The sequence below is a fragment of the Dendrobates tinctorius genome, unplaced genomic scaffold (genome assembly GCF_039654945.1).
Source record: "Dendrobates tinctorius isolate UK_male_01 unplaced genomic scaffold, ASM3965494v1 ptg000305l, whole genome shotgun sequence".
NCBI lineage: Eukaryota > Metazoa > Chordata > Amphibia > Anura > Dendrobatidae > Dendrobates > Dendrobates tinctorius.
In genome coordinates, this window is record NW_027361972.1 from 541,410 (window position 1) to 568,854 (window position 27,445).

Here is a 27,445-nt window from a genome sequence, read left to right on the forward strand (position 1 = left end):
CAGAGCCCTGTGGTACCCCACTTGAGACATTCTTCCAACTGGTTGTGCAGCCATTTACGACCACTCTTTGGGTCCAATCACTAAGCCAGTGTGATAAAACACTCCGGGATCGCCTTTGCTGGGGTCAAAGGTCACGTGCGTTCAGCATGAAACTCAGGCGCACAGCCGGGGTCCGGGTATAACTGACACTGGGTCAGGTTTAATAAAGGTGAAAGCAATGCATAAAGAAAAAAAACATAAAACAAATCCTTGCCTGTCCGGCACTAACTAAACAAAGTACAACCTAACTACCAACTGGCGGGCTTCTTCCGTCCAGCCAAACCACCGTCACAGTGGGCACTGCTTTCACTCACGTGTGTCTCTCACACAGACAAGCTCTCTGTGTCCCCAGGCTGAGACACTCACACAACCACCTGGCATCCTTTTATATCCGCCCTCCCATTATTCATTAGCAACCAGGTGAGATACTGACCAGACTAGGCCACATAGGAAAGGTATCTGGGCGAGATATACCTGCCCTCATCCACTATTCCCACATGATTCTCACATATCCCCCCACCTCTCCGGTCGAGCAATGACACCCGCCAAACAGTGCACTCGGGACAGGGCATCTGCATTCCCCATCTGTGCCCCTGGGCGGTGCTCCACCGTAAAAGTGTAGGCCTGCAGGGCAAGGAACCACCGGGTCACCCGGCTATTCCGTTCCTTGTGCAAGTGCATCCACTTGAGAGGGGCATGGTCCGTGATCAGCCTGAACTTTCGGCCCACCAGGTAATATTTGAGGGCCTCTAGAGCCCACTTAATGGCTAGGCACTCTTTTTCCACGACTGCATACTTTTGCTCATGTTTATTCAGCTTCCTGCTGAGATAGAGGACTGGGAGTTCCACTCCGTCCCTCACTTGTGACAGTAGGGCCCCGATACCGGTATCCGAGGCATCCGTTTGTACCACAAACTCGCTGCAGAAGTCCGGAGTCACCAGTACGGGTTGAGAGCAGAGTGCCCATTTTAGGCTATGGAAGGCTTCTTCAGCCGCTAAACTCCATTTAATCATGACGGAGTCTTTCCCTTTGGTAAGATACGTCAGGGGGGGTAGCGATGGCTGCAAAAATTGGGTATGAACTGGCGATAATAGCCGGCGATCCCCAGAAAGGCTAGCACCTGCTTCTTGTTGACAGGTTGCGGCCAGTCCTGAACCGCCTGAATCTTATCGAGCTGGGGTTTAACAATACCCCTCCCAATTACATACCCCAAATACCGGGCTTCTTCTAGCCCGATATGACATTTCTTGGGGTTCGCGGTAAGACCTGCCTCCCACAGGTCGTCAATCACAGCTTGTACTTTCTGGAGATGAGTCTCCCAGTCGAAGCTGTAAACGACAATGTCATCCAAATAGGTCGAAGCGTACTGCTTATGTGGCCTCAGGACTCGATCCATCAGTCTCTGGCAGGTCGCCGGTGCCCCGTGCAGTCCAAACGGCATATACACATACTGAAATAGACCTTCTGGGGTAGCAAATGCCGTCTTCTCTCTGGCAGCCTCCGCCAGAGGGATCTGCTAATACCCCTTTGTTAGATCTAGGGTCGTAATATACCGAGCTTTTCCTAACCGATCTATTAACTCGTCGACCTGGGGCATAGGGTAGGCATCAAATTTTGAGACCGCATCCAGTTTCCTGAAGTCATTGTAGAACCGGATGGTGCCGTCCGGTTTAGGAATTAACACAATCGGGCTGGACCAAGCACTGTGCGATTCCTCAATGACACCTAACTCTTCACTTCTCAGGAAACGGCTTCACGGCGCGCTTCCGGAATTCTGTAGGGTTTCACGTGAACTGTGACATCAGGTTCCATTATGATGTCATGTTTCATTAGCATAGTCTGCCCGGGTTTTTCTGAGAAAAACTTTTGGTTGTGAAGTAGAAACTGCCTGACCTCAGTCTTTTGCCGCTCCGAGTGAGTCTCTGCAACCCGTACCTCCGGTACGGTATGCGAGCAGACGGGACGGGCCAGCTCCGCTGACAAGGCAGACCGATCTTTCCAGGGTTTTATCAGATTTACATGATAAACCTGTTCCGGTTTCCGTTTACCTGCCTGGTATACCTTGTAGTTTACTTCACCAACTCTTTCCTTAATCTCAAAGGGGCCCTGCCACTTTGCTAGGAACTTACTGTCCACTGTGGGAACCAGGATCAACACCCTATCTCCGGGTGCAAACGTATGGATCTTGGCGCCACTATCATAGATTCTTTTTTGGGCTCCTTGAGCCTGCATCATGTGTTCTTTGACGATAGGCATAACAGCCGCAATACGGTCCTGCATTTGGGATACGTGATCTATCACCGTTTTAAACGGAGTGACCTGACCCTCCCAGGTTTCTTTTGCGACGTCTAACAGTCCGCGAGGACGTCGGGCGTACAATAACTCGAAAGGCGAGAATCCCGTGGAAGACTGGGGCACTTCCCTGATGGCAAAAAGCAAATACGGAAGTAAATAGTCCCAGTTCTTCCCATCCTTATCTATCACCTTTCTCAGCATCTGCTTCAGAGTTTTATTGAACCGTTCGACCAACCCGTCTGTTTGAGGGTGATACACGGATGTGCGTAACGGTTCGATTTGTAACAATCGGCAGAGCTCCTTCATTATCCTGGACATAAAGGGGGTCCCCTGGTCAGTGAGTATCTGTTTTGGTATACCGACCCGACTAAACACATGCACCAGTTCCTTGGCAATCGTCTTGGTGGCCGTGTTATGCAAAGGGATCGCCTCCGGGTAACGAGTGACATAATCCAAGATGACCAGGATATGTTGGTGTCCACGTGCAGACCGTGGAAGGGGCCCAACTAAATCCATCCCTATCCTCTCAAACGGGACCTCAGTAATAGGTAGGGGTACCAAAGGGCTACAGAACCGGGGCTTAGGCGCAGAGGCTTGGCAGTCAGAACGAGACTCACAATATACACGAATATCGTGATGCATGCCTGGCCAAACAAAACAGTGTAATATCCTTTCGGTGGTTTTCTGGACTCCCAGGTAACCTCCCATCACATGTCCGTGGGCCAGGTCCAGCACCTGCCGCCGGTAGGGTTTTGGCACGACTAATAGTTGCACCGTGTCTTACCCCTTTTTCTATATCTGATAGAGTAAATCATTCTCCAGGACCATGTAAGGATATGCCAGCCTAGAGCCAGGTTCTACGGGTACCCCATTTATCACTTTTACATTTGTCCTAGCCTGAGAAAGGGTAGGATCCTTTATTTGCTCGCTTTGGAAGTCATCTTTCTGAACTTCCAAATCCGGCATACGGGGAGGTGGACGGCTGTCGGCCTCCTCCTCTTCCCCGGTCTCCTCCGTATCACCCGCCATGACCGAAAACGGGAACTGCAGGTCATTTCCAGCAGAATCTTCCACAGAGTCTTCTGGGGGGACCTCATCCAGGGGTTCGGGACCCACACGCGCCCTGGGAGAAGAACCATGTACACTATTACCCTGGGTCATCAACTGATTCTCCCACAATTGCCAGAAGTGGGGAAAATCCCGGCCAAAGATAACATTATGTAATAACGCAGGGACGAGTCCCACTTTATGTTGCAAAGACCCATAGGAAGTAGTAATGCATATGACCGTGGTGAGGTACGAACAGGTGTCTCCATGCACACACGTTACAGAAACTTTGTCTGATGGTCCTGTCGGGGCTGACACCAGACTGGCCTTCACAGAGTCACCACACTTCCCGAGTCTAACAATGCCACCACATTTTTTCCATCAACAGTTAAATCACACAAGTGTTTTTCCACATCCTTTTGACCGGCAGTCACACTCACTACCCGTGCAACCATAGACATGCGGTTTTTAGAGTCTGTGACGTCGCACTGCATGGGTTCAGTAGTGACAGGACAGTTCGCAGAAATGTGGCCCATCTCTTGGCAGCGGAAACACCTGACGGGCCCCTTGCTTAGACCATAGTTCGTTACTCTCGGCCTCGCAGTGCAGGCAGTCCCGTTTTCCTCCTCCACTGTCTTAGGGATTTTTCCTTCTCCCCTACTCCCTGGAACAGTCTTACCGGTTCCACGTGGAGATGATCAAGAACGAGGTGGGGTAGCGTCGTCTCGGAGTCCTTCCGCCACGGAGTAACGTTCAACCAGATCCACCAGTTGATCTGCCGTCGTAGGATTTCCATGGCTTACCCACTTCTTCAGGGCTGGCGGTACAGCTCTCAGGTACTTGTCCAGGACGACTCTCTGGATTATCTCTGGCGCTGTCAACACCTCGGGTTGTAGCCACTTCTTCGTCACGTGGATCAGGTCGAACATCTGTGACCGCGGTGATTTATCCGCCTGATAAGTCCATTGATGCACTCTCTGTGCACGGACAGCGGTCGTCACTCCTAGCCGGGCCAAGATCTCGGCTTTCAGTTTGTCAAAGTTCTGCGCGGCTTCAGGTTCTAAGTCATAATAAGCCTTTTGGGCTTCACCGGAAAGAAACGGGGCAATCAGGCCAGCCCATCGTGCCTTCGGCCATTTTTCTCGCACTGCCATCCGTTCAAACGTGGTCAGGTATGCCTCGACGTCATCTTCGGTCGTCAACTTCTGCCAGTACCGACTCACGTGAATCACTCTCGACTCCGCTTCCAGGTTAACCTCAGGTAAGCTTGCCAGGTGCCGCGCCACCTGCTGGAGAAGCGAACGATCGGTAGCTGTCATGTCCACCAACTCCTTCAGCTGGGCCATCATTACCCGATTAGCTTCTTGCTGGACGGCGGTGGACTGTACCAGCACTTTCACCATGTCCTCCAGGCTCATGCTTCCCACGTGATGCCCGCGTTCTCCACCACAATGTGATAAAACACTCCGGGATCGCCTTTGCTGGGGTCAAAGGTCACGTGCGTTCAGCATGAAACTCAGGTGCACAGTCGTGGTCCGGGTATAACTGACACTGGGTCAGGTTTATTAAAGGTGAAAGCAATGCATAAAGAAAAAAAACATAAAAAAAATCCTTGCCTGTCTGGCACTAACTAAACAAGGTACAACCTATCTACCAACTGGCGGGCTTCTCCCATCCAGCCAAACCACCATCACAGTGGGCACTGCTTTCACTCACGTGTGTCTCTCACACAGACAAGCTCTCTGTCTCCCCAGGCTGAGACACTCACACAACCACCTGGCATCCTTTTATATCCGCCCTCCCATTATTCATTAGTAACCAGGTGAGATACTGACCAGACTAGGCCACATAGGAAAGGTATCTGGGCGAGATATACCTGCCCTCATCCACTATTCCCACATGATTCTCACACCAGTTATAAATCCACCTAACAGTTGCCTTGTCCATTCCATACCAAGTCATTTTTTCAATAAGGATTGTGTGAGATACTTTGTCAAATGCTTTGCTGAAGTCAAGATATACTATATCTACAGCATTTCCCTCATCCACCCAATCAGTGATTCTGTCATAGAAGGAAATTAAGTTAGTCTGACATGACTTATTAGTTACAAACCCATGCTGACTCTGTTTAATCACTTCATTCTTATCAAGGTACTGACATGCATGTTTAATAATTTGTTCAAAGATCTTTCCTGGTATAGAAGTCAGACTCACCGGCCTATAGTTGCCTGGGTCCACCTTCTTCCCCTTTTTGAAGATAGGAACATTTGCTCTTCTCCAGTCTTCTGGGACTTCTCCTGTACTTCAAGAATTTTCAAATATTATGGAGAGGGGTTCAAAAATTTCTTCTGCTATCTCCTTCAGTACTCTGGGGTGTAGTTCATCTGGACCTGGAGACTTGAATTCATTTAGGTTAGCTAAGTGTTTCCTCACTATCTTCCTGTTTATAGATATCCTGGATTCCTCTATTCCCTTAATAGGACAGTGAAGAACAGTTGATGTTACATTTCCTTTCTGAGAGAAAACAGATGCAAAATAGGAATTTAAAAGTTCAGCCTTCTCAACATCCTGTCTTACCATTTCATCATTTTCATCCTGTAAAAATCCTATAGCATCTTTGACTTTTCTTTTACTTTTGACATATCCCCAAAATCCTTTATTATTGCTTTTGACGTCTCTTGTGATAGGGAAACCATGATTCTGTGGGGTCCCTTCAGACACTTTTAGGGTCTCACACTCCATACTTATATCATATTAGCTGACAAAGAAGAAATCATCTCTCTCCTGATCCTGTTATTCTGTGCTCTCACCTCTATGACACTCTATGCATCGAATTAGCGAAGTGCAGTCGGCATAGGTCAAGAAATTGCTAGCAAAGTGATAAAGAAGTAAAAAAAAATTGTTGAGAAGTGGGCACAAAATAACAGCGCATATTAAGAAAATAGTGAGTAACAACCAGAGAAAGAGGCAGACAGAGAGATTAGGCAAAATGGGAAATGCAGAAAGTTCAGAGCATCAGGAGGGTTGCAAGGCGTGTGAGATAGTTGAGAAAAGAAAAGGAAAGTTTGCTGTAAAAGACGCAAGGAAGTTGTTAAAAGGTTTAGGAATGGAGGGTGATCCACTGGATTGCTCTCTGGGAGTCTGCTTTAGCAGGTAGCAGGGGATGAATTGCTGACAATGGGTTAATAAAACAAGCAGAGGCTTGGGCAGAGGCAGCAAAGGAAATGAAGAGAGAAGGTTGTTGGGTTAAAGTAGAAACCCCGAAAGGAGTGAGGTATGCAAGGAAAATAAAAACGCCCCCACCTTATCAGGCCCATCCTATGACAGGACCAGAAGGATGGACTTGCGTGTGTGGACAGCAGAACCCCGACTGGCTTGAACAATGTTCTGCCTGCTGGAGGCCAAGACCCCACAAGAGCACGGGGATATACCCAGTCCTACAGGGTCAGACTCAGTATCAGGTCCCTGGGTATAATAATAACACGGTAATAAAACCGGAGGACAGTAGTATGTTAATTACATTGGAAGAAGGGGACTATCAAACCATGGACGCGACTGGTATAACGGCAGCTGCAACATCTACCCCCGCAAGACCGACTATACAGACAACTACTGTCCCTCATTACAGACCATGGAGTCCAAAGGACCAAATGACGCTAGTTAAAGACGCCCCAGACCCTTTTGACTTACCAATGGCCTTTTATAGATGGATGGTAGGATTAAACAACACCTACACCTGCACATGGATGGACTTAGAGTCCCTCCTGAGGGGGAAAATTGGGGATGCACGAATGGAGTCAGTATTAGAGGATATAAACAGAGCTGGAAGTTCATACAGTGCAGAGAATAGACTGGGAACACAGTATGTAAGGACTATAGAGTCAGGGATGCATTTCCTGAAAGGTCTGCACGCATGGTGTCGAGGGAAGGTGGGGGAATCCACTATCTCCCTTTTGGATGTGGTACAGGGTCCTAAGGAGACAGTAGACCAGTTCTGGGGGAATTTGAAGCTGAGATATGCAGATCTGAGCTATGACAGCATGGGAGAAGCAGGAAGGAAACTTTTCCATGGAGCTTTTATGGCGGGGCTTAGGTCACAGCTCAGACAGAGGATGCAAGCAGCTAAGCCCGACTGGAGGACATGTCTCATAGAAGACTTAGTGCGTGTGGCAAAAGGTGTTGAGTAGAGTTGAGCGAAACGAGTCGAAAAAATTCAAAAGTCGCCGACTTTTGGCAAAGTCGGGTTTCATGAAACGAAACCCGACCCTAGGATGAGGTCGGCCACGAGGTCGGCGACTTACGCGCCAAAGTCGCGTTTCAAAAGTTTGTTTTGCGCTCTTTTTCAACCAATCAGGATCCACGGACACTGTGGGCAACGTGATGACATAGGCACGGGTCACCACCATCTTTCAGAAGGGCATGCAAGTGATTGGCTTGCTTTGGTGGGCGTCACAGGGGGTATAAAAGGGCGTGCACGCCGACCGCCATCTTACTTCTGCCGATCTTAGTATAGGGAGAGGTTGCTGCTGATTCTGTAGGGAGAGCGTTAGGCAGGGAAGAAGACAAAAAAACTGCTTCTGCTGCTAGCGATTTGGCCTGCACAACACACCAGTCACTGCCTTCTAAGGCTTCCAGACATTCCTGCATTGCTGTTTACCCACTGCTCCGCAAACTGCTTTTTTAAAAGCAATCCAATCTCCCTTATCCTCTAGTCACTTTTGTCACAGCTGTGCCATCGAGCCTGTCACATAGCACTCAGATATTCATTGGGCCTCACACAATCCAAAAGTGTCCAGTGTCCAAAAGTGTGTGCAGAGATTCAAAATCTCCCTTATCCTCTAGTCACTTTTGTCACAGCTGTGCCATCGAGCCTGTCACATAGCGCTCAGATATTCATTGGGCCTCACACAATCCAAAAGTGTCCAGTGTCCAAAAGTGTGTGCAGAGATTCAAAATCTCCCTTATCCTCTAGTCACTTTGGTCACAGCTGTGCCATCGAGCCTGTCACATAGCGCTCAGATATCAGTGGGCCTCACACAATCCAAAAGTGTCCATCCAGTGTCCAAAAGTGTGTGCAGAGATTCAAAATCTCCCTTATCCTCTAGTCACTTTGGTGACAGCTGTGCCATCGAGCCTGTCACATAGCGCTCAGATAACAGTGGGCCTCACACAATCCAAAAGTGTCCATCCAGTGTCCAAAAGTGTGTGCAGAGATTCAAAATCTCCCTTATCCTCTAGTCACGTTGGTCACAGCTGTGCCATCGAGCCTGTCACATAGCGCTCAGATATCAGTGGGCCTCACACAATCCAAAAGTGTCCATCCAGTGTCCAAAAGTGTGTGCAGAGATTCAAAATCTCCCTTATCCTCTAGTCACGTTGGTCACAGCTGTGCCATCGAGCCTGTCACATAGCGCTCAGATATCAGTGGGCCTCACACAATCCAAAAGTGTCCATCCAGTGTCCAAAAGTGTGTGCAGAGATTCAAAATCTCCCTTATCCTCTAGTCACGTTGGTCACAGCTGTGCCATCGAGCCTGTCACATAGCACTCAGATATCAGTGGGCCTCACACAATCCAAAAGTGTCCAGTGTCCAAAAGTGTGTGCAGAGATTCAAAATCTCCCTTATCCTCTAGTCACTTTGGTCACAGCTGTGCCATCGAGCCTGTCACATAGCGCTCAGATATAAGTGGGCCTCACACAATCCAAAAGTGTCCATCCAGTGTCCAAAAGTGTGTGCAGAGATTCAAAATCTTCCTTATCCTCTAGTCACTTTGGTCACAGCTGTGCCATCGAGCCTGTCACATAGCGCTCAGATATCAGTGGGCCTCACACAATCCAAAAGTGTCCATCCAGTGTCCAAAAGTGTGTGCAGAGATTCAAAATCTCCCTTATCCTCTAGTCACTTTTGTCACAGCTGTGCCATCGAGCCTGTCACATAGCGCTCAGATATTCATTGGGCCTCACACAATCCAAAAGTGTCCAGTGACCAAAAGTGTGTGCAGAGATTCAAAATCTCCCTTATCCTCTAGTCACTTTGGTCACAGCTGTGCCATTGAGCCTGTCACATAGCGCTCAGATAATAGTGGGCCTCACACAATCCAAAAGTGTCCATCCAGTGTCCAAAAGTGTGTGCAGAGATTCAAAATCTCCCTTATCCTCTAGTCACTTTTGTCACAGCTGTGCCATCGAGCCTGTCACATAGCGCTCAGATATTCATTGGGCCTCACACAATCCAAAAGTGTCCAGTGTCCAAAAGTGTGTGCAGAGATTCAAAATCTCCCTTATCCTCTAGTCACTTTTGTCACAGCTGTGCCATCGAGCCTGTCACATAGCGCTCAGATATTCATTGGGCCTCACACAATCCAAAAGTGTCCAGTGTCCAAAAGTGTGTGCAGAGATTCAAAATCTCCCTTATCCTCTAGTCACTTTGGTCACAGCTGTGCCATCGAGCCTGTCACATAGCGCTCAGATATCAGTGGGCCTCACACAATCCAAAAGTGTCCATCCAGTGTCCAAAAGTGTGTGCAGAGATTCAAAATCTCCCTTATCCTCTAGTCACTTTGGTCACAGCTGTGCCATCGAGCCTGTCACATAGCGCTCAGATATCAGTGGGCCTCACACAATCCAAAAGTGTCCATCCAGTGTCCAAAAGTGTGTGCAGAGATTCAAAATCTCCCTTATCCTCTAGTCACTTTGGTCACAGCTGTGCCATCGAGCCTGTCACATAGCGCTCAGATATCAGTGGGCCTCACACAATCCAAAAGTGTCCAGTGTCCAAAAGTGTGTGCAGAGATTCAAAATCTCCCTTATCCTCTAGTCACTTTGGTCACAGCTGTGCCATCGAGCCTGTCACATAGCGCTCAGATATCAGTGGGCCTCACACAATCCAAAAGTGTCCATCCAGTGTCCAAAAGTGTGTGCAGAGATTCAAAATCTCCCTTATCCTCTAGTCACTTTGGTCACAGCTGTGCCATCGAGCCTGTCACATAGCGCTCAGATATCAGTGGGCCTCACACAATCCAAAAGTGTCCATCCAGTGTCCAAAAGTGTGTGCAGAGATTCAAAATCTCCCTTATCCTCTAGTCACTTTGGTCACAGCTGTGCCATCGAGCCTGTCACATAGCGCTCAGATATCAGTGGGCCTCACACAATCCAAAAGTGTCCAGTGTCCACAAGTGTCTGCAGAAATTCAAAATCTCCCCTGTCCTATAGACACCTTGTACCTTGTTTTACATTACTATATAGTTTTTTGGATTTTGTCTACATTTCTACCAAAAATGAGGAAGGCTGGTGGAAGAGGCCGTGGAATTGGGCGGGGGTTGGCAGCTGGTAATGATGGTGTTGGTGGTGGATCTGATGGTAGTGGCAAGAGCAAAATAGGACCGAATGCAGGAGGTGCTGTCCCTGCGTCATCGTCTGGCTACATAAGGCCTCGAACGCTTAATTTTCTAGGAGTTGGCAAACCGCTTTTAAAGCCAGAGCATCAGGAAAAAGTTTTGTCTTACATTGCTGACTCAGCCTCCAGCTCTATCGCCTCCTCTTCTTCAGTTGTAAAAAGTAAAAGCACTGAGTCGTCATTGGAGGCTCATGTTCATGAACCACACCTTTCCTTGTGTCCTTCACCCCAACCAAGATTGAAGGATGACGCAGGCCATACTACTGATTACTCCATGGAGCTGTTTTCACATACCATGCCTGGATTATCAAGTGAAATGGTGAATTACCCAGGCCAAGATTAATCTGACATGGAGTGCACTGATGCACAGCCGCTGATGGATGATTCTGCTGGTACATTCACTCAGAGCACTACATTGTCCTCGCAGTGTACAGAGCCAGATTCTGACCCTGATGAGACTCAGGTGCCCCTTCCCGCACACTATACCACCATACACGGTGACACAGAGGAAGGTGCACATGACATAGAAGAGGAGGTGATGGATGACCCAGTTGTTGACCCAGATTGGCATCCATTGGGGGAAGAGGGTGCTGCTTCCAATAGCTCAGATGAGGAGCATCCACAGTAGACATCGACATCGCAACAGCTGTTATCTGGCAGGCCCGGAGCACTCCAAAGACAGGTTCCAAACATCAAAAGAGTTGCTGGACAGCTTGTCCAGAGGGTCAAAAGATCACAGCGTGCTAGGCCGCAAAATGTCTGCCAAAGTAGGAAGAGTGCAGTGTGGCACTTTTTTGAACAAAATCCTCATGATCAGGCCAAGGTTATCTGTAAGAAGTGCGCAAAGACCTTTAGCCGAGGGAAAAATCTGAAAAATTTGAATACCAGTTGCATGCTTAGACATTTAACCAGCATGCACTTGCAAGCGTGGACACAACACCAAACCTCAAGTGCCACATGTGCAACTGATCACAACGAAGGTAGTCAGCAACGCTACATTGTTTCCCCCACTGTAAGCCCACCGGTTAGCACAGCAGCAAATGTTGAGGTGTCGTTGCAAGACCACAGCAGTCAGGGAATCCCACTGTTATATCAACGAAAGACTGATTCTAGGCCATCAGAAAGAACACCAACTCCATCACCATCATCAACCCTCTCTCAGTCCGCCCTGTCCACCCCTACTTCCACCATATGCAGCTCTCAAGTCCAGCTCACCCTCCCAGACACTATGAGTAGGTCAAGAAAGTACTCAGTCTCTCATCCCCGTACACTGGGTTTGAACGCCCACATTGCCAAACTAATCTCGTTTGAGATGATGCCCTTTCGGTTGGTGGAAAGCACAGCTTTCCGCGAACTCATGGCCTATGCAGTACCACGCTATGACCTACCCAGTCACCACTTCTTCTCTCGCAAAGCCATCCCAGCCCTCCACCATCATGTGAAAGACCGCATTGTCCATGCACTCAAGCAGTCAGTGAGCGGAAAGGTGCACCTCACAACTGATGCATGGTCCAGTCGGCATGGCCAGGGCCGTTACGTGTCCATCACTGCGCACTGGGTTAATGTGGTGGATGCAGGGTCCACAGGGGACAGCGGTGGTGGGACAGTGCTGCCTAGCCCACGGTATAGGAAACAGTTGGCTGTAGGCGTTCGACCCTCCTCCTCCTCCTCCAGAAGCGAAAGCTCGTCCACAGAGCGCAGTCGTACGAGCACTCCATCTGCAGCTGCCACTGTTGCACACGATGTGTCCCCCTATCGAGCAGCTAGTGGAAAGCGTCAGCAGGCTGTGTTGCAGATGATGTGTTTGGGCAACAGACACACCGCCGAGGTGCTGTCCGAGTACTTGAAGCGACAAACTGAGTCATGGCTGGGCAGTGTACATCTTGAGGCAGGCAAGGTAGTTAGTGATAACGGCCGTAATTTTGTGGCAGCCATAGCCCTTTCAAAACTCAGCCACATACCTTGCTTGGCTCACACCTTGAACCTGGTGGTGCAGTGCTTCCTCAAAAATTATCCGGAGTTAACAGCCCTGCTCCAGAAGGTGCGAAGACTGTGCGCGCACATCCGCCGGTCGCCTGTACACTCCGTTCGTATGCAGAAGCTGCAGCGATTGCTCCACCTTCCCAACCACCGCCTCATTATCGACATTGCAACAAGGTGGAACTCCACCCTGCACATGGTGGAGCGGCTGTGCGAGCAGAGGCAGGCCATAATGCATTTGTGGGAGGATACACGGCCAGGCACTTTGAGAGCAGACATGGAGTTGACAGGTGTGCAGTGGTCGAAGCTGAAAGACCTTTGTAAAGTCCTTCAGTGTTTTGAGGAATGCACACGGCTGGTAAGCGCAGACGACGCCATCCTAAGCATGAGCATCCCACTTATGCGTCTGCTCATGCAAACTTTGACGCACCTTAAGGAGCAGGCGTCTGCAGCCAATGTTGATGAGGAGGAAGAGGAGGAGGGAATCCTTGATGACATTCAGCCATTGTCTGCTCAGGGACCTCTCCTGGACGAGGTGGAGGAAGAAGAGGAGGAGGAGGATGATGATGGGTATGATTACTTAGGGGAGGAGGATGCATCTCGTGGGGCAAGTGAAAATGTTGGCGTGGCAAGGTCTGGTACAGGGTTTGTGCGTGACTGGAGGGATGTGGATTTGCCCGAAAGTGCTCCTCCACCCAGCACTCGCAGTGCACCATTGACACCGGGAACATTGGCCCACATGTCAGATTATGCCTTGCGGATCCTAAAAAGGGACCCCCGCATTGCCAAAATGATGAACGATGACGACTACTGGTTGGCCAGCATCCTGGATCCACGCTATAAAGGCAAATTACAAAATATCATGCCACAGGAGAACCTTGACCTAATATTGGCTAATAAACAAGCAACTCTGGTAAATCGGTTGCTTGAGGCATTCCCAGCACACAGCAGCGGTGATGGTTCTCACACGAGCCGTACGGGCCGGGGGCAGCTTGGCAGAGGTGTTCGTGGTGCACACAGCAGAAGTGACGTTGGAGACAGGGGTTTCATGACAATGTTGTGGACTGATTTTTCAAGTTCCGCTCACACAACTGGTAATACTGCATCGATGGAAAGTGACAGGAGACAGCAGTTGTCAACTATGGTTACAAACTACTTTTCCTCCCATATCGATGTTCTCCCACACAGGTCATTCCCCTTTGACTATTGGGCCGCTAAACTGGACACCTGGCCTGAATTGGCCCAATATGCCTTACAGGAGCTCGCTTGCCCAGCTGCAAGTGTGCTATCGGAAAGAGTCTTCAGTGCAGCTGGATCAATCCTGACAGAAAAAAGGACCCGTCTGTCAACCCAAAATGTGGATGATCTAACCTTCATTAAAATGAACCACGCATGGGTTTCCAAGGATTTTGTCCCACCTTCCCCTGATGACACATAGGGTGACAGAAAAATGGCTTGCTTTGGTCCACCTCTTCCTAGTACTTCACCTATTTCGCCTTTTGCATCAGCTGAATGTCCAACATCAACATATGCCACTTTCTAAAACTCCCTAACTGTGCTGCCTCCCCCCCCATGGCCGGGGTCGCCACCTAGCGCACGACACCGTGCGAGTGCCGTTGCCCTGGACAGGTGGGTAGGCCGACTCTTGGGCGCGGGCACTGGCACAGGGTCCCTCATAGTGCAATCAAGTGTCTCTGACGGTGGTGGTGCACACCCGCCGTCAGACACACTGCTGTACTATGAGGGGCCCAGTGCCAGTACCGACGCCCACGAGTGGGCCCCCCTTGCTTGGGCAGGGCCCCAGCATTTGCAATCTTTACCTCTCCCTGCTCCTCCGCTGTGTAATCTGGGCCGTCAAATCCATACTGTGCCTGACACCGTCTGAGCCTGCCTCCTGATGTATAGACATATATTTTGAATGTGTACGCTATCCATACATGTTATCCGGGGATACGGTACCCTTTCTAACCTTTGTGCAATCACGTGCAATCCATACTGGGCCTAACACCGTCTGAGCCTGTCTCCTGAGACATATATTTTGAATGTGTACGCTATCCATACATGTTATCTGGGGATAGGGTACCCTTTCTAACCTTTGTGCAATCACGTGCAATCCATACTGGGCCTAACACCGTCTGAGCCTGCCTCCTGAGACATATATTTTGAATGTGTACGCTATCCATACATGTTATCCGGGGATACGGTACCCTTTCTCACCTTTGTGCAATCACGTGCAATCCATACTGGGCCTAACACCGTCTGAGCCTGCCTCCTGATGTATAGACATATATTTTGAATGTGTACGCTATCCATACATGTTATCCGGGGATACGGTACCCTTTCTAACCTTTGTGCAATCACGTGCAATCCATACTGGGCCTAACACCGTCTGAGCCTGCCTCCTGAGACATATATTTTGAATGTGTACGCTATCCATACATGTTATCCAGGGATACGGTACCCTTTCTAACCTTTGTGCAATCACGTGCAATCCATACTGGGCCTACCACCGTCTGAGCCTGCCTCCTGATGTATAGACATATATTTTGAATGTGTACGCTATCCATACATGTTATCTGGGGATGCGGTACCCTTTCTAACCTTTGTGCAATCACGTGCAATCCATACTGGGCCTAACACCGTCTGAGCCTGCCTCCTGAGACATATATTTTGAATGTGTACGCTATCCATACATGTTATCCGTGGAAACGGTACAATTTCTTACCTTTGTGCAATCACGTGCAATCCATACTGGGCCTAACACCGTCTGAGCCTGCCTCCTGAGACATATATTTTGAATGTGTATGCTATCCATACATGTTATCCGGGGATACGGTACCCTTTCTCACCTTTGTGCAATCACGTGCAATCCATACTGGGCCTAACACCGTCTGAGCCTGCCTCCTGATGTATAGACATATATTTTGAATGTGTACGCTATCCATACATGTTATCTGGGGATACGGTACCCTTTCTAACCTTTGTGCAATCACGTGCAATCCATACTGGGCCTAACACCGTCTGAGCCTGCCTCCTGAGACATATATTTTGAATGTGTACGCTATCCATACATGTTATCTGGGGATACGGTACCCTTTCTAACCTTTGTGCAATCACGTGCAATCCATACTGGGCCTAACACCGTCTGAGCCTGCCTCCTGAGACATATATTTTGAATGTGTACGCTATCCATACATGTTATCCGGGGATACGGTACCCTTTCTAACCTTTGTGCAATGACGTGCAATCCATACTGGGCCTAACACCGTCTGAGCCTGCCTCCTGAGACATATATTTTGAATGTGTACGCTATCCATACATGTTATCTGGGGATACGGTACCCTTTCTAACCTTTGTGCAATCACGTGCAATCCATACTGGGCCTAACATCGTCTGAGCCTGCCTCCTGAGACATATATTTTGAATGTGTACGCTATCCATACATGTTATCCGGGGATACGGTACCCTTTCTAACCTTTGTGCAATCACGTGCAATCCATACTGGGCCTAACACCGTCTGAGCCTGCCTCCTGAGACATATATTTTGAATGTGTACGCTATCCATACATGTTATCCGGGGAAACGGTACCCTTTCTAACCTTTGTGCAATCACGTGCAATCCATACTGGGCCTAACACCGTCTGAGCCTGCCTCCTGAGACATATATTTTGAATGTGTACGCTATCCATACATGTTATCCGGGGAAACGGTACCCTTTCTAACCTTTGTGCAATCACGTGCAATCCATACTGGGCCTGACACCGTCTGAGCCTGCCTCCTGATGTATAGACATATATTTTGAATGTGTACGCTATCCATACATGTTATCCGGGGATACGGTACCCTTTCTCACCTTTGTGCAATCACGTGCAATCCATACTGGGCCTAACACCGTCTGAGCCTGCCTCCTGATGTATAGACATATATTTTGAATGTGTACGCTATCCATACATGTTATCCGGGGATACGGTACAATTTCTAACCTTTGTGCAATCACGTGCAATCCATACTGGGCCTAACACCGTCTGAGCCTGCCTCCTGAGACATATATTTTGAATGTGTACGCTATCCATACATGTTATCCAGGGATACGGTACCCTTTCTAACCTTTGTGCAATGACGTGCAATCCATACTGGGCCTAACACCGTCTGAGCCTGCCTCCTGAGACATATATTTTGAATGTGTACGCTATCCATACATGTTATCTGGGGATACGGTACCCTTTCTAACCTTTGTGCAATCACGTGCAATCCATACTGGGCCTAACATCGTCTGAGCCTGCCTCCTGAGACATATATTTTGAATGTGTACGCTATCCATACATGTTATCCGGGGATACGGTACCCTTTCTAACCTTTGTGCAATCACGTGCAATCCATACTGGGCCTAACACCGTCTGAGCCTGCCTCCTGAGACATATATTTTGAATGTGTACGCTATCCATACATGTTATCCGGGGAAACGGTACCCTTTCTAACCTTTGTGCAATCACGTGCAATCCATACTGGGCCTAACACCGTCTGAGCCTGCCTCCTGAGACATATATTTTGAATGTGTACGCTATCCATACATGTTATCCGGGGAAACGGTACCCTTTCTAACCTTTGTGCAATCACGTGCAATCCATACTGGGCCTGACACCGTCTGAGCCTGCCTCCTGATGTATAGACATATATTTTGAATGTGTACGCTATCCATACATGTTATCCGGGGATACGGTACCCTTTCTCACCTTTGTGCAATCACGTGCAATCCATACTGGGCCTAACACCGTCTGAGCCTGCCTCCTGAGACATATATTTTGAATGTGTACGCTATCCATACATGTTATCCAGGGATACGGTACCCTTTCTAACCTTTGTGCAATCACGTGCAATCCATACTGGGCCTAACACCGTCTGAGCCTGCCTCCTGAGACATATATTTTGAATGTGTACGCTATCCATACATGTTATCCAGGGATACGGTACCCTTTCTAACCTTTGTGCAATGACGTGCAATCCATACTGGGCCTAACACCGTCTGAGCCTGCCTCCTGAGACATATATTTTGAATGTGTACGCTATCCATACATGTTATCCAGGGATACGGTACCCTTTCTAACCTTTGTGCAATGACGTGCAATCCATACTGGGCCTAACACCGTCTGAGCCTGTCTCCTGAGACATATATTTTGAATGTGTACGCTATCCATACATGTTATCCGGGGAAACGGTACCCTTTCTAACCTTTGTGCAATCACGTGCAATCCATACTGGGCCTAACACCGTCTGAGCCTGCCTCCTGAGACATATATTTTGAATGTGTACGCTATCCATACATGTTATCCGGGGAAACGGTACCCTTTCTAACCTTTGTGCAATCACGTGCAATCCATACTGGGCCTGACACCGTCTGAGCCTGCCTCCTGATGTATAGACATATATTTTGAATGTGTACGCTATCCATACATGTTATCCGGGGATACGGTACCCTTTCTCACCTTTGTGCAATCACGTGCAATCCATACTGGGCCTAACACCGTCTGAGCCTGCCTCCTGATGTATAGACATATATTTTGAATGTGTACGCTATCCATACATGTTATCCGGGGATACGGTACAATTTCTAACCTTTGTGCAATCACGTGCAATCCATACTGGGCCTAACACCGTCTGAGCCTGCCTCCTGAGACATATATTTTGAATGTGTACGCTATCCATACATGTTATCCAGGGATACGGTACCCTTTCTAACCTTTGTGCAATGACGTGCAATCCATACTGGGCCTAACACCGTCTGAGCCTGCCTCCTGAGACATATATTTTGAATGTGTACGCTATCCATACATGTTATCTGGGGATACGGTACCCTTTCTAACCTTTGTGCAATCACGTGCAATCCATACTGGGCCTAACATCGTCTGGGCCTTTCTCCTGAGACATATATTTTGAATGTGTACGCTATCCATACATGTTATCCGGGGATACGGTACCCTTTCTAACCTTTGTGCAATCACGTGCAATCCATACTGGGCCTAACACCGTCTGAGCCTGCCTCCTGAGACATATATTTTGAATGTGTACGCTATCCATACATGTTATCCGGGGAAACGGTACCCTTTCTAACCTTTGTGCAATCACGTGCAATCCATACTGGGCCTAACACCGTCTGAGCCTGCCTCCTGAGACATATATTTTGAATGTGTACGCTATCCATACATGTTATCCGGGGAAACGGTACCCTTTCTAACCTTTGTGCAATCACGTGCAATCCATACTGGGCCTGACACCGTCTGAGCCTGCCTCCTGATGTATAGACATATATTTTGAATGTGTACGCTATCCATACATGTTATCCGGGGATACGGTACCCTTTCTCACCTTTGTGCAATCACGTGCAATCCATACTGGGCCTAACACCGTCTGAGCCTGCCTCCTGATGTATAGACATATATTTTGAATGTGTACGCTATCCATACATGTTATCCGGGGATACGGTACAATTTCTAACCTTTGTGCAATCACGTGCAATCCATACTGGGCCTAACACCGTCTGAGCCTGCCTCCTGAGACATATATTTTGAATGTGTACGCTATCCATACATGTTATCCAGGGATACGGTACCATTTCTAACCTTTGTGCAATGACGTGCAATCCATACTGGGCCTAACACCGTCTGAGCCTGCCTCCTGAGACATATATTTTGAATGTGTACGCTATCCATACATGTTATCCAGGGATACGGTACCATTTCTAACCTTTGTGCAATGACGTGCAATCCATACTGGGCCTAACACCGTCTGAGCCTGCCTCCTGAGACATATATTTTGAATGTGTACGCTATCCATACATGTTATCCAGGGATACGGTACCCTTTCTAACCTTTGTGCAATGACGTGCAATCCATACTGGGCCTAACACCGTCTGAGCCTGTCTCCTGAGACATATATTTTGAATGTGTACGCTATCCATACATGTTATCCGGGGAAACGGTACCCTTTCTAACCTTTGTGCAATCACGTGCAATCCATACTGGGCCTAACACCGTCTGAGCCTGCCTCCTGAGACATATATTTTGAATGTGTACGCTATCCATACATGTTATCCGGGGATACGGTACCCTTTCTAACCTTTGTGCAATCACGTGCAATCCATACTGGGCCTGACACCGTCTGAGCCTGCCTCCTGAGACATATATTTTGAATGTGTACGCTATCCATACATGTTATCCGGGGATACGGTACCCTTTCTAACCTTTGTGCAATCACGTGCAATCCATACTGGGCCTGACACCGTCTGAGCCTGCCTCCTGAGACATATATTTTGAATGTGTACGCTATCCATACATGTTATCCGGGGATACGGTACCCTTTCTAACCTTTGTGCAATCACGTGCAATCCATACTGGGAATGGCACCGTCTGAGCCTGCCTCCTGAGACATATATTTTGAATGTGTACGCTATCCATACATGTTATCTGGGGATACGGTACCCTTTCTAACCTTTGTGCAATCACGTTCAATCCATACTGGGCCTAACACTGTCTGAGCCTGCCTCCTGATGTATAGACATATATTTTGAATGTGTACGCTATCCATACATGTTATCTGGGGATACGGTACCCTTTCTAACCTTTGTGCAATCACGTGCAAGCCATACTGGGCCTAACACCGTCTGAGCCTGCCTCCTGATGTATAGACATATATTTTGAATGTGTACGCTATCCATACATGTTATCTGGGGATACGGTACCCTTTCTAACCTTTGTGCAATCACGTGCAATCCATACTGGGCCTAACACCGTCTGAGCCTGCCTCCTGATGTATAGACATATATTTTGAATGTGTATGCTATCCATACATGTTATCTGGGGATACAGTACCCTTTCTAACCTTTGTGCAATCACGTGTAATCCATACTGGGCCTAACACCGTCTGAGCCTGCCTCCTGAAACATATATTTTGAATGTGTACGCTATCCATACATGTTATCCGGGGAAACGGTACCCTTTCTAACCTTTGTGCAATCACGTGCAATCCATACTGGGCCTAACACCGTCTGAGCCTGCCTCCTGATGTATAGACATATATTTTGAATGTGTACGCTATCCATACATGTTATCCGGGGAAACGGTACCCTTTCTAACCTTTGTGCAATCACGTGCAATCCATACTGGGCCTAACACCGTCTGAGCCTGCCTCCTGAGACATATATTTTGAATGTGTACACTATCCATACATGTTATCTGGGGATACGGTACCCTTTCTAACCTTTGTGCAATCACGTGCAATCCATACTGGGCCTGACACCGTCTGAGCCTGCCTCCTGAGACATATATTTTGAATGTGTACGCTATCCATACATGTTATCCGGGGATACGGTACCCTTTCTAACCTTTGTGCAATCACGTGCAATCCATACTGGGCCTGACACCGTCTGAACCTGCCTCCTGAGACATATATTTTGAATGTGTACGCTATCCATACATGTTATCCGGGGATACGGTACCCTTTCTAACCTTTGTGCAATCACGTGCAATCCATACTGGGAATGGCACCGTCTGAGCCTGCCTCCTGAGACATATATTTTGAATGTGTACGCTATCCATACATGTTATCTGGGGATACGGTACCCTTTCTAACCTTTGTGCAATCACGTTCAATCCATACTGGGCCTAACACTGTCTGAGCCTGCCTCCTGATGTATAGACATATATTTTGAATGTGTACGCTATCCATACATGTTATCTGGGGATACGGTACCCTTTCTAACCTTTGTGCAATCACGTGCAAGCCATACTGGGCCTAACACCGTCTGAGCCTGCCTCCTGATGTATAGACATATATTTTGAATGTGTACGCTATCCATACATGTTATCTGGGGATACGGTACCCTTTCTAACCTTTGTGCAATCACGTGCAATCCATACTGGGCCTAACACCGTCTGAGCCTGCCTCCTGATGTATAGACATATATTTTGAATGTGTACGCTATCCATACATGTTATCTGGGGATACAGTACCCTTTCTAACCTTTGTGCAATCACGTGTAATCCATACTGGGCCTAACACCGTCTGAGCCTGCCTCCTGAAACATATATTTTGAATGTGTACGCTATCCATACATGTTATCCGGGGAAACGGTACCCTTTCTAACCTTTGTGCAATCACGTGCAATCCATACTGGGCCTAACACCGTCTGAGCCTGCCTCCTGATGTATAGACATATATTTTGAATGTGTACGCTATCCATACATGTTATCCGGGGAAACGGTACCCTTTCTAACCTTTGTGCAATCACATGCAATCCATACTGGGCCTAACACCGTCTGAGCCTGCCTCCTGAGACATATATTTTGAATGTGTACACTATCCATACATGTTATCTGGGGATACGGTACCCTTTCTAACCTTTGTGCAATCACGTGCAATCCATACTGGGCCTAACACCGTCTGAGCCTGTCTCCTGAGACATATATTTTGAATGTGTACGCTATCCATACATGTTATCTGGGGATACGGTACCCTTTCTAACCTTTGTGCAATCACGTGCAATCCATACTGGGCCTAACACCGTCTGAGCCTGCCTCCTGATGTATAGACATATATTTTGAATGTGTACGCTATCCATACATGTTATCCGGGGAAACGGTACCCTTTCTAACCTTTGTGCAATCACGTGCAATCCATACTGGGCCTAACACCGTCTGAGCCTGCCTCCTGAGACATATATTTTGAATGTGTACACTATCCATACATGTTATCTGGGGATACGGTACCCTTTCTAACCTTTGTGCTATCACGTGCAATCCATACTGGGCCTAACACCGTCTGAGCCTGCCTCCTGAGACATATATTTTGAATGTGTACGCTATCCATACATGTTATCCGGGGATACGGTACCCTTTCTAACCTTTGTGCAATCACGTGCAATCCATACTGGGCCTAACACCGTCTGAGCCTGCCTCCTGAGACATATATTTTGAATGTGTACGCTATCCATACATGTTATCTTGGGATACGGTACCCTTTCTAACCTTTGTGCAATCACGTGCAATCCATACTGGGCCTGACACCGTCTGAGCCTGCCTCCTGAGACATATATTTTGAATGTGTACGCTATCCATACATGTTATCTGGGGATACGGTACCCTTTCTAACCTTTGTGCAATCACGTGCAATCCATACTGGGCCTAACACCGTCTGAGAATGATAGATGGGGCCCACCATACACTGGAACATTCCAAAGGTGGACATCAGACACTGGAGCAGCATTTACAGGGCCCATTATACACTAGAGCAGTAGAAATGGGGCCCATTATGTTTGGAGCATTATTTGGGCCCATAAGACAGTGGAGCTTCATCCATGGGGACCAACATATACTGTAGCATTATGTGGAGCTCATCATATACTGTTTCAAACATTATATGGGACCAATGATTCTGTATGGAGAAATAGATGGGCCTCGTCATGAGATGTAAAAAGTGAGGTATTTTTCATTGTACTATACCGCTATTTCTCTGCCGTATCGGAGCATGATGAGTTGTGGTATGTGTTAAAGGGGCGCTCTTTCGCCCAGGGCACATGAAAACCTGGAGCCAGCCCTCCCCCCCCACAGTCTGTAGCCAAATAACCCCCATTTTTCAGTGCGTAACTTGTATTATGAAGTTAATTAAGGTTGACAAGCTTAAGTAAGAAGAATTGATGCTTTTGGCATTCAAATGGGCACTGTAGGTGTGTTTCCTGTCCTCCTCTCACTGCCGACTTTTATTCCCCATTGACTTACATTGGGTTTCGTGTTTCGGGACGACCCCGACTTTTCCCTATAATCGGATGATCTTGCTCGACCCGACTTTTGGAAAAGTCGGGTTTCATGAAACGAAACGCGACCCTAAAAAACCAAAAGTCGCTCAACTCTAGTGTTGAGTTAGACCAGAGGATAAAGCCAATACAGATACAGTATGCATCTAACGACACCCAGACAGGTCAGAAAGCTACCACAGCCAAAAATCACCGCAGACAGATTGAATGTTATAATTGCTGTAAGATGGGCCACATTAGCCGACAGTGCAGATCACCCAGGAAAGAGAATCAGGCCAGGACGGACGTCCCGACCCAAGACCCACAATAGGAAATAGGCAACCCCGTAGACATCTACCCCCTTAGGACATCATCATGTGCAAAAACAGGTCCACAAGGGGTAATCTCAGTATCTCTCCCAGATGGTAAGAAAATCCCATTCCTGGTGGATACGGGGGCAGCCAAAACTGTAATTCGCCAGGAACATGTTAAACCATCTGACTTATCCAATGAAACCATTTACACTCAAGGGTTTGAGGGACTGATACAGGAATGTAAAATGACAAAACCATTGCCCCTTCGACTGGCTGACCACACATGCCTGACTAAGCTGCTAGTTAGTGACAAAACACCTGTAAACTTACTCGGTTCTGATGTGCTGCAAGCGATTCACGCCCACATTGTGTACGGATCCAACGGAGCTGTGAAGTTAACGGCAGGAGTTTCCAAAAGCGCTCTGTGCAAAGTTCTAGCCTGCATGTATTTCTCTGACTCCCCCGCCCTCTCAGAAGAGAATAAGGAACTAGCGCAGATCCCAGACTCGCTCTGGTCAAAGTCTAAAACTGATATCGGGCACATGCCAGTCTCTCCTGCAATGATTAACCTCAAACCAGGAGAGAAACTACCGCAATTAAAGCAGGATCCACTAAGTGTCGCTCAAGAGGAGGCGATAAGCAAAAATATTGCAGATCTAATTGCTTCTGGGGCTCTAAGGCTAGTTTCACACTTGCTTTTTTTTGCAGCGCGTTTTTCCCGCAAAAAAACGCATTGAAAAAACGCATACATAAGCATACAACTGCTGCATTTTTTTCAAGCATTTTTATGAGCATGCATGAAAAAAACGCAGCGTTTTTATGCGTTTGTATGCGTTTTTAGTGCGTTTTTACCGCGTTTGCGTTTTTTTCCAACATTTTTAGGTGGCCCCTCACACTACCCAAACCATGACTTTACTAACCCTAACCCTGACCCTAACCCTAACCCTAACCCTGACCCTAACCCTAACCCTAACCCTGACCCTAACCCTTAACCAAATCATACTTAACCCTAACCCAAACCCTAAACCCTAACTAACCCTAACCCTAACCCTGACCCTAATCCTTAACAAAACCATACTTAACCCTAACCCTGACCCTAACCCTAACCCTGACCCTAACCCTAACCCTAACCCTGACCCTAACCCTTAACAAAACCATACTTAACCCTAATCCTGACCCTAACCCTGACCCTAATCCTTAACAAAACCATACTTAACCCTAACCCTGACCCTAACCCTAACCCTGACCCTAACCCTAACCCTAACCCTGACCCTAACCCTAACCCTAACCCTAACCCTGACCCTAACCCTTAACAAAACCATACTTAACCCTAATCCTGTCCCTAACCCTGACCCTAATCCTTAACAAAACCATACTTAACCCTAACCCTGACCCTAACCCTAACCCTGACCCTAACCCTAACCCTAACCCTGACCCTAACCCTAACCCTAACCCTGACCCTAACCCTTAACAAAACCATACTTAACCCTAATCCTGACCCTAACCCTGACCCTAACCCTTAACAAAACCATACTTAACCCTAACCCTGACCCTAACCCTAACCCTGACCCCAACCCTAACCCTAACCCTGACCCTAACTCTAACCCAAACCCCTAAATTCCATGGTTAAAAAAAAAAAACGCATATGCAAAAAAACGCATACATGAGCATGCCAGTGCGCACATATGCGCATCCATAGGCTATAATGGCCATTTTTAGCGCAAAACATGCGCATATGTGCGCATGCGCTTTTTTGCAGGGCCAAAAAATGCAACATGCTGCGTCTGGAAAATACCAACGCACACCCCAAAAAAACGCAGCGCATGAAAATCGCATACATGCGCTAACCAGCGCGCAGGTATGCGCACCCATGTTAAATATAGGGGAAAAAACGCATGCGCAGGTATGCGTTTTTTTCCAGCGCTAAAAAACGCAAATGTGAAACCAGCCTAAAACCAGCAAAATCTACAGCCAACACCCCCTTGTTTCCAGTAAAAAAGAAAGGCAGGAAAGGGGAGCCAGTCACTTACAGGATGGTTCATGATCTCAGAACCATAAATGCCGTCACAGAATTACTGACACCAGTGGTTCCAAGTCCGCACACGATCTTGGCACAGATCCCTTCAACAGCTGGCCACTTCAGTTGCATTGACTTGGCAAATGCTTTCTTTTCTGTCCCTCTGCACCCGGACTGTCAGTATTTGTTCGCATTTACCTTCAGGGATCGACAGTATACCTGGTTGGTTTTACCGCAGGGAGCCCAAAACTCCCCAACCTTGCATACTGCTGCTTTGCAATTCATTTTGCAGGATTGGGACAGCAAACATGCTGAGGTTGTCTTACTTCAGTATGTTGATGACCTACTCCTTTGTGCCCCGAACAGAGATGTATGCTGCGAAGCTACAATCTCATTGCTTCTACATCTTGCTGCCAAAGGGTGTAAAGCGTCCAGAGAAAAGTTACAGTTTTGTCAGCTAAAAGCTGTGTTTCTCGGACATTGCATATCACAGGGTGCACGCCATCTGACAGAGGACAGGAAAAAGGCGATTGAGGTGTTAAAACCACCTACAGGGGTTCAACATCTACGTACCTTCCTGGGGCTGGCATGATATTGTAGGCCTTGGATTCGCTCTGCATCCATTCTCATGCAGCCACTCTATGATTGTCTGCCCTCTCAACCTTTCAAACTTGATCAGGAAGCACTAGACAGTTTCTACTCACTCAAACTGGCAATCGTCTCTGCTCCAGCTCTAGGCACCCCAGACTATGCTAAACTTTTCCTCCTGTACTGCACAGAAATGCAAGGACATGCTACAGGGGTCCTAGCCCAAAAACATGGTCAGCAGAACAGGCCTGTGGCATACTACTCTGCCCGCCTGGACCCTGTAGCGAGAGGAGCACCATCTTGTGTCCGAGCAGTAACAGCTGTCACAATCCTTCTTGACAAAGCATCAGAGATCATACTGGACTACTCTGTCACCATCTACACTACACATGACTTACACAGCATTCTTAACCAAGTTCAACCCAAGCACATTTCTGTAGCCAGACATCTGAGACTGCAGTGTGCACTTCTCAGGCCTCCCAATGTCACTCTGAAACGATGTACAACTTGGAATCCAGCCACTCTCATTCCCATTAATGTGGAGGATTCAAAAGGGGGGGAGAAGGACAGGGCAAACCACTATTTTTGCAGAATTTGACTGAAGAAGAGCTTTTTGATGTATATCATGAACATGATTGTATGGCCCTTATGGCCCAAGAGACAGCAGGTTTTTCACATGTTTCTGATGTACCCCTCGCTAATCCAGATGTTGATCTTTTCATAGATGGATCTCGAAGCATCGGTGAAGACGGACGGTTCTACACTGGATATGCAGTGGTAACACAGCATGAGGTAGTAAAAGCAGAACCACTCCCACCTCATATGTCTGCGCAAGAGGCGGAGTTGATGGCACTCATTAAAGCGCTTAAAGGGGCTGACGGTAGACGCTACAACATTTACACAGACTCAAGGTATGCTTTCCGGGTGGCCCATGACTACTGTCCTATATGGAGGGCAAGAGGCTTTCTTACATCAACAGGCACTC

At 47.8% G+C, this 27,445-nt stretch overlaps 1 protein-coding gene across 1 annotated transcript in view; it reads right to left on the bottom strand.

Moving 5' to 3' along the window:
* LOC141073538 (uncharacterized) overlaps positions 1–24,309 on the bottom strand; it is a 66,468-nt gene extending 42,159 nt beyond the window's left edge. Inside the window, exons 1-2 of the mRNA XM_073560806.1 lie at positions 24,186–24,309; positions 5,597–5,896 (exon numbers count right to left, since the gene is read on the bottom strand). The gene's annotated coding sequence lies outside the window, so the exon portion shown is untranslated. The remainder of the gene's footprint in view (positions 1–5,596; positions 5,897–24,185) is intronic.
* Between the last annotated feature and the right edge of the window lie 3,136 nt (positions 24,310–27,445).